Below are 9,431 nucleotides of genomic sequence, written 5' to 3'. Positions count from 1 at the left end.
GAAGTTTTAGGGATCAGTGTAAAAAATCTGTAGGAGGAGTTGATTACAAAAACCCTGTACCTTCTGTCATAAATTATACTGAAAAAAAGACTAACTTCCCAAGTCTGGAAAATGAGAAAAATATTCTCAATCAATACCATAATAGCAGTAGCACAACTTCAACATATGTGCAATCTTGCTGTGAAATTTCAGGGATCTGGGTTGCCATCTGTATAGAAGTTGATGACACAAATCTTGTACCCGCTGGATCAGAAACTGTAGGATCAACTAATTACACAAATTAGGTACCTACTTTTCAATGCCTGCATGTTTACCCAACATCAGTCATTGCCATACAATAAGCCAGATTCAGAACAACTTGGCCATACATAGAATTTTGAAGATAATATTTTTTCTGTTATAAAGAACAAAGCTCATGTCATTAATTAGTAGTTGTTGGTTCTTTGCAATTAATTATTTTTCAACTTTAACAGCTAGTATAGGATGTGTCAGCAACATTCTGGGGACTGGATAACTTATATATCAGTTACAACCTGGGGACTAGATAACTTATGTGTCGGTAGCATCATGGGGACTTGATGACTTATGTGTCAGCAGCTTCCTGGAGACTAGATAACGTATGTGTCAGCAACAACCTGGTGACTGAATAACTTATGTATCAGCAACAACCTGCGGACTAGATAACTTATTTGTCAACAGCATCCTGGAGACTAGATAACTTATGTGTCAACAGCATCCTGGAGACTAGATAACTTATGTGTCAGCAGCAGCCTGAGGACTGGATAACTTATGTGTCAGCAGCAGCCTGGAGACTAGATAACGTATGTGTCAGCAGGATCCTGGGAGCTAGATAACGTATGTGTCAGCAGGATCCTGGGAGCTAGATAACGTATGTGTCAACAGCATCCTGGAGACTAGATAACTTATGTGTCAACAGCATCCTGGAGACTAGATTACTTGTGTGTCAGCAGCAGCCTGAGGACTAGATAACTTATGTGTCAGCAGCAGCCTGGAGACTAGATAACTTATGTGTCCGCAGCAGCCTTGGAGCTAGATAACGTATGTGTCAGCAGCATCCTTGGGACTAGATAACGTATGTGTTAGCAACATCCTGGGGACTAGATAATTTATGTGTCAGCAGCAGCCTGAGGACTAGCTAACGTATGTGTCAGCAGCATCCTGGGGACTAGCTAATTTATGTGTCAGCAGCAGCTTGAGGACTAGATAACGTATGTATCAGCAGCAGCCTGGGGACTAGATAACTTATATGTCAGCAGCAGCCTGGGAACTAGATAACGTATGTGTCAACAGCATCCTGGAGACTAGATAACTTGTGTGTCAGCAGCAGCCTGGAGACTAGATAACTTATGTGTCAGCAGGATCCTGGGAGCTAGATAACGTATGTGTCAGAAGCATCCTTGGGACTAGATAACGTATGTGTCAGCAGCATCCTGAGGACTAGATAATTTATGTGTCAGCAGCAGCCTGAGGACTAGATAACGTATGTGTCAGCAGCATCCTGGGGACTAGCTAATTTATGTGTCAGCATCAGCTTGAGGACTAGATAACTTATGTGTCAGTAGCAGCCTGGGGACTAGATAACTTATATGTCAGCAACAGCCTGGGAACTAGATAACTTTTGTGTCAGCAGCAGCTTGGGGACTAGATAACTTGTGTGTCAGCAGCAGCCTGGGGACTAGATAACTTATGTGTCAGCAGCATCCTGGGGACTAGATAACTTATGTGTCAGCAGCATCCTGGGGACTAGATAACTTATGTGTCAGCAGCAGCCTTGGTATGTGATACCTCAAGTGTCAGTAACAACCCAGGGATATGATAATGCATGGAACAACAACCTGTTGATAGGCAAGCCTTATGAATAGGATATCCGGTTTGTCAGCAACAACCTGGGGACAGGGTAACGTATGTACCAACAACATCCTGAAATAAGGATAGCTTGTGTGCCAGAAACAAACTGGGGATGTGATAACTTATGTTTCAGAAAAAAACATCAGGATAGGATAGATAATATGTCAACAAAACCCCAGGTTAGGATAACTTATGTGTCAGCAGCAACGTGGGAATATGATAACGTTTGTGTTAGCAACAACCAGGGGTAGGATAACGTTTGTGTCAGCAATAACATGGGAAGAAGGTCACTTATGTTTCAGCATCAACTCCGAGATTATATTACAAATGTTTCAGCAGCAACCTGGAGATAGAATAACTTATGTGTCACTCGGCAACAACATGATGATAGGATAATTAGTGTGTCAGCAATAACCATTGGATAGGATAGCTTATGTGTCAGCAAGTACCATTGGATAGGATAGCTTATGTGTCAGAAATAACCATTGGATAGGATAGCTTATGTGTCAGCAATTACCATTGGATAGGATATCTTATGTGTCAACAATAACCTGAGAAGAGGATCACTTATGTTACAGCAACACATCGAGGATAGAGTCACTAATGTATCAGCAGCAACATTGGGATAGGATAATCTTTGTGTTCCCGTGAAAGGATCTTAACTTGTGTGTCAAAAAAACATGAGAAAGGATAGCTTATGTGTCAGCAACAACCTGGAAAGAGGATAAATTATGTGTCAAAAGCAACATCCGAAGAACCAAACTTGTATCCAAGCAATAAACCTAGGAAGATATAATGTACGCCGAAGTAGGATCAAGTAGTAGCTCGCGAAATAGATGTCAAAGCAACAACATGGGAAATGGATAAGTCATATCCACAAAACAACTAACTCATTCCAGATATATATTTATAGCAGTTACAATTACAAACTATAAAGTACATGCATCATATTGACTTTAGATAACTAATGTTGGTACTTTGCTACTTTCTAACAGATCAATTGATTCAACCAGGTTTGAAATATAATAGTTTTGGCAAGGCTTTGTTTTCTGTAGTCCTTTTTTTACAATCGTATTATTTTGCATTGACAAATATATTTTTTAGATTCTTGCTTTCCAGAAAAAAAATTATAACTGTATATTGACCTCAAAATCATTTTTGTCTACTAGTCCACCGTATCTCCACATCTCGATTTATTCAAATTAATCATGAAAATACATTTTGGTCTAAACCACTGATCCAATTTAGACATTTGCAAACCTTTGCCTAAAAATGCTGATATTGATAATAACGATTTTTTTAATGTATTGGGAAAAAACTGAAAATGTGATTCCTATTCCCGCTACCAGAAATGATTTTGTCCTCCCCGGCTTATTTCACGGAAAATTAATATTATTCGGCTCAAATATTGTTACGCAAAGATATCCGTACAAACATGCTTATTTCGAATTATTACAGATTGTTTTTATGTTTCACTATTTCTAAAAGAGCTCCTATATATACATAATACCAGATTTAAGTCTGAATATTTCGATAAGTTTCTGTTTGTGTGATGTTTCGTTTACTTTAAAAGATACTCTCGTCAGATCAAGATACAAGTTGACAACTACTTAACTTATATTTATTGTGATATCACGATCCAGGAACCTTTTAATTTAAAACTATTTGTATAGAGGAAGTAAGAAAAATAAATGGAAGGACGATATTTACAAGTATAAGGTTAGTCTCATTTTCATTATCTACCACGTGTGCAATAGGTAAACAACTTTTAAAACTATTATTTAACTACATGTATATATATATATGCCTGCTGTTCTAATTTCAACGTTCTTTACGAAAGACATTGAAAATTGGTCTAAAATTTTTAAAGGATTTGAATTTTCAATGATGAAAGAATTATAAAATTTGTGGTTATCGATGGACGGAAGAATGTAACTACTTATTAAGTGCATGCATGTAGTGCCATACTCAGAACGACGGATATAAGATAGTAAACAAATGCTGGCGAAGGAAAGGGGTTCGCAATGGTAAATTTAGACTGCCTCTGAAAAAGCTTTAGTGACATTTACAGCCCCGGTGTCGGAATTTGTTAACACTCCCCTACAGTGTGTTACTGATGAACATAGGTTCAAAACATCCTACAGTGTCATCTATCTAAATGTGAAACACTCTATAAAGCGTTATTAACTTTGATTTAAAACACTCCCCACAAGTTTCTAAACACTCCCTTTTTGTGGTTAAATACCAATGAGACAATTTCACACCAGAGTCCGAATGACGTTTGATCAAGGAATTGCCAGCGTATTGCATATTAGCTGTTTACTTCAACAACGAGCAAAATCCATACTATAAAAAGCGCAATAAAATGCTCAGAAATAATAAAATGTAAAACATATCAATCAAGTAACCCAACAGCCTGATTTTAGACAAAACAAGAAATGAAAAATGAATATTCTACAAACAGTCGATGCCCGCATTTTGGCATTGCACAATGCCATGTTTTCTCTGCATGACTGTTAATGACGTCTTTGCAGTTTACACTAAATCAATTGGATATTGAATGTGTCCTTAGTTTTTCTTGATCTTCAGTCTTAGTCCATTAATTGCGTTTAACATAGGATTTGTCGCCATAATAGCTAGGTTTCAATGTTTTGTATTAATCCCACGAGCGGAATTAACAAAAACAAAATTTCATAACAGCCAGTATATCAATGATATATGCCACATGTCTTACTGGATATATGGTAGAACTTTAAATCACATTATATATATGAAAACCGAACTGGTGTTGAAACTGTCACAGTCATGCGACTACCACGGGATCGTGACCCTTATATAGGAGTATACGACTGTTCAATTTCTTCTGGTGTAAATTGGATATGCTTCAAGTCAAAAGGATTGTATGTCTATATATAGGAATCTTTATAATTTCCCGGCTGTTGTTACCATAACAAGTGACGTTCCTGTGATAGTCGTTTATTTTTCTGAAAGAGCTAGTTTACTTTATCAAGAAAGTTCAAGATTTGTTTTTATACTCTTCAGTTTCAATTTTTTCAGACTTTTTCTATATCAGTAACGTCGTCCGTCTTTGTTCGGTGATCGATCAATAGGTCTCGATTTATTTTGAAAATGCCGCCAAATTGAGGGCCTTTTAAACAACATTTATTATCACACTAGACGTTAAGCAGACAACAATCGATCTTTTTTTAATTTAAGTTGCATCTTTAAAGAATAGTTTAACCATTATGCACTGTTCATCCATGTTCTTTTTATATAAACAGCAGTCGTTTTATCAACCAATTGATTGCATATTAGGAACAACTTTTAAACAAGTTGCCTGATGGGTGTGGTTGTAAAGCAAAATATTGTCCTATGAAATATTGTACCACAAGACAATATTTCATAACTATGTATCATGACATATTGTCCTCGTCAATGGAAAAATGTCAAGAGAAGGACAAATTTTCATAGTGAAATTTTGTCTGTATATACATGTAATATTTCACAGATGAATACTATGGAACTTTATCTTGTTAAAGGGAGGTTATATTTTGTGTGAATTGAGACAATATTCACAGATTAATACTATGAAATTCTTTCTGTTAAACGGAGGTTATATTTTGGTTATATTTTGTGAGTATTGAGACAGTATTTCATAGACAGATTGTCATGGAATTGTGTCTCATGAAGGGGGAGGGGGGTTATCAACATATTATATTCATGTTAGAGAAGGTACAATGTATATAGGAATTTTTGTGTATATATTTAACATACAATGGAGAGTTGTCTCATTGGCACTCATACCACATCTTCCTATATCTATTTGACAATTCTTAAATCTATTATTTACCATTTGTAAAGTATCTATGCAAATTTTAAACTCACTATTAGTAATAATATAAATTCCTTACTATAAAAACATGGCTATCGATGACTTCTTTACACTAAATCCATGGGATGTTGGATGTGTACGGATTGATAGTTTAGTCTTAGTTCCATGATTTTTTTATTAGTTGTTAGTGGCTTTGAACTAGCTGTCCGACCGATAACTGCGAGTACTCTTTTATACAGTTGTTGTACGTTTTAGATATTGCTTAGAGCGTTTGATAAAACTGCTAGATGCAAAACGCACATACATGGTGCAATTTCATACGTTTTATATGATAAACAATGCTGAATATCTTTTCGTGCATACACTTTTGCGTATTTTACCTTAAGCAATAATAAATAACTATACATTGAATTACTACGTGCCTTCAAATGTTCCCTAGAACTCAAAATAAACGCAATATCATACTTCTTAAGTTTTCTCTTACTGTATCGTTCGTCTCACCAAATGTGTCGAGTTCGTTGTGCGTTTTTAAATAATCACTGTACAGTTCGTTGACAAAAACCGTCATAAATCACTTTCTTATTAAGGTATTCGAGATGGCATCGACGACCCTTTTTCTGTATGTTATTGTAAATTTTTATCTGTTAACTTATTCGAAGTCGATGAACATAACATATCAGTCATCCAAAGCCAAAATTACAATGTTTAACCAGTGTACATCTAATAGGAATGTTTCTATCGAAAATTGGGACTTTCAACGTTATTCCATGCAGATGAAATCAACTGTAAATAAATATATTCCAGAGGAAATAAAGTTTCAAAAAGTATAGAACTGCCAAAAAAAACCAAACTTTAATGACTATTTCTTTTCACCATTTGAGGCTCTTTCAAATGCCGATGTTGGTCCAAATTTAGCCTAAACGAAAGCAGCCATAGGAGCTCGTTGAACTTAGTTTGCCGAGTGCCTTAGATTTCATTCCAACTGGTTTTTTTACATATAGATGTGGTGTTGGCCAGTGAGACAACTTTCCACCAAAGTTTATATGAAGTACATGTAGAGTTTGTATAAAGCAATTATTATAGTTCAACGTACAAAAGTCAACAATGAAGTAAAACTATACCGTATAGTCAGTTATAAAATTCCCCGATATATTTAAAAAAAAAAAGGTGAAACATATAAAGCTAGAAAACTAAGTAAGGAGCCTGTAATTCAGTGGTTGTCGTTTGTTTATGTGTTACATATTTGTTTTTCGTTCTTTTTTTACATAAATAAGGCCGTTAGTTTTCTCGTTTGAATTGTTTTACATTGTCTTATCGGGGCCTTTTATAGCTGACTATGCGGTATGGGCTTTTCTCATTGTTGAAGGCCGTACGGTGACCTATAGTTGTTAATGTCTGTATCATTTTGGTCTTTTGTGGGTAGTTGTCTCATTGGCAATAATACCACATCTTCTTTTTTATATTTTAGTTATAAATATAAAAATGTGCATGAAACATGCTTGTGTGCTACTATTTCTAATTATGTAATAATTCGGTTAAAAAAGATTTCCAAATCCAGTATTGATCAGTATTTCATAGTGAAGTATTGTCATGAACAGAATTTCATAGTGAAATATTGTGCAGAAGGAGATGACAAAATTTCATGGACAAGGACACTATTTCATAATAAAATATTGTCAATGACAATATTTCATTATGAAAAACTGTCAGTGGACAATATTTTATATGAAATTTTGTCCGACAGACAATACTTCATGGGGACAATATTTTATGTTACATGGTCAAGTTAGGTTTAGATGTAACAGTAGATTTGGTCCGGTAGGAAAATTTGTTCCCCAGACTTTTTCTCCTAGTTAATGAAGTCCATGTCCATGATTTTACTAGAAATATAAGTCCTAGGACAAGTTTTCCTAGGAAAATAAGTCCATAGGTAGTAAAATATGTCTGGCACTTGTTTTCCTAGGAAAAATGTCCCAAGACTTATTTTGCTATACATTTTTATTATAATATAAAAACTATTCAAAATAAAAAAAAGATCTTAGTTAAGATTGGAAAGTTTCATTGTTTTTGTTTTTTTCCCTGTTAAAATAAAGGACATGTACGTTATAACCTAGTCCTTGGAAAATTAATCTGGTACATTGGGACATGAATTTTACTTAAATAGTGATACACAACTGTAAAACTATATTAAAATATAACAGTTAAATTTACCTTTAAAATAAAGAGCATGGACATTTTTACCTAGGAATATAATGACATGGACATGATTTCATAGGAAAATTAGTCTGGACATGAACTCTATTAACTATTAATGCACAACACTTTAACATTATTAATACATAAATATTGAGTTGCCATTGTTTATAATATTTCCTTTTTAAAATAAAGGATATGGGCATCTTTACCCAGTAATATTAAACACATTGACATGATATCCTACGAAAATTAGTCTGGGGACATTCATTTTATCAAAAATATAAATACGCAACTCTGAAACAATAACAAAAAATAACATTTCAATTTCCCTGGTTTATAAGTAATTGAATATATTATACATATAAAATAGGATATTTTATAGGACATGATTTTCTAGGAAAATTAGTCTGGGGACATAGATTACTAACATCGGACTAAATTCTGTAACCATGGACTTTTTATACTAGACTAAAGTAATATTTGTCTGCCCAGACATATTTTACCAGGACAAATTAATCACTTACATAAAGTGGGCAGTCTACTAGTTTCGGACATGGTCTAATTGCCAGATGAACTATGACATCGGGCAAGTGTCAAGTCTACTTATATTGCAAATATATACTAATCGTGTAAAAAAACTGTTATTTACAATTTGATGTGTTTTGTTTTTTGCGTAAAAGTTGGAAACTCAGAACTTTCATATTAACGTAGTTATATATAAGCATCTAATTGTCTTTTTCATTAACAAAATGTTCATATTGTTAATTATGTTCTCTGCAGTTTTGTATACCTATAATAAAATTGAGAATGGAAATGGGGAATGTGTCAAAGAGGCAACAACCCGACCAAATAAAGCTTCGTTGGATAATTATCTTTTATCTAAAGACTAGGTGATTTAGTTAATCAAGGTCTCCCACGCAGCTACCAACCATTACAATGAGTGAAAGGCTGGAGATTCAAATTCAATAAAACTTATCAACCAAGTTTTTCATATATACATTAAGAAAAAGAAGGTATATATAGTACATACATCCATGACACAAAATCTGTACAAAGTGTCGTTCAGAACTTTTAACAATGGTACATCTGTAATTGAAATTACATAATAATGTCATCATTGTCACTTAGAGGTCATTTAGATTTCCGTATATATCATAATTATGTAATTCACCTTTTCTGTATAACAAAGCATTAGGTTTTACTTACTTAATCTAAATACTTTAAACTCGACATAGGCTTTCAGGACGTCCGATTTGTTTAAATCTACTCGTTATTGTTTTAGTGGTATAGGTCGTTAAAAATATGGAATTTTCTGTACACATTTGTTCAAAAATCATTTTCGACGAAAACTGTAATATATAATAAATGTTTAAATGGAAGTTTGTATGATCTATGAGTCTAAACATCTTCAATAAACACTTTTAACATCTATTTTGGTGAAATCAAAAGATATTAAATTTAGTTTTTGGGGTGGTAATTTAAGTGCGTACAGTTTCAGAGTACCATATTTCATGGTTAAAGTAGCTTTTTAGGA

General features: G+C 34.2%; 2 protein-coding genes across 2 annotated transcripts in view; both read left to right on the top strand.

The window, feature by feature from the left end:
* Nucleotides 1–9,431, top strand: part of LOC139520268 (temptin-like) — a 70,498-nt gene that overhangs the window by 17,748 nt on the left and 43,319 nt on the right. The window lies entirely within an intron of this gene.
* LOC139520265 (uncharacterized) overlaps nt 3,433–9,431 on the top strand; it is a 28,369-nt gene continuing 22,370 nt past the window's right edge. The window contains exon 1 of the mRNA XM_071312767.1: nt 3,433–3,588. The gene's annotated coding sequence lies outside the window, so the exon portion shown is untranslated. The remainder of the gene's footprint in view (nt 3,589–9,431) is intronic.

The sequence above is a fragment of the Mytilus edulis genome, chromosome 4, assembly GCF_963676685.1.
Source record: "Mytilus edulis chromosome 4, xbMytEdul2.2, whole genome shotgun sequence".
Classification (NCBI taxonomy): Eukaryota; Metazoa; Mollusca; class Bivalvia; order Mytilida; family Mytilidae; genus Mytilus; species Mytilus edulis.
Note: the sequence above shows the minus strand (reverse complement) of the source record. Positions and strands in the feature narration are given on the sequence as shown.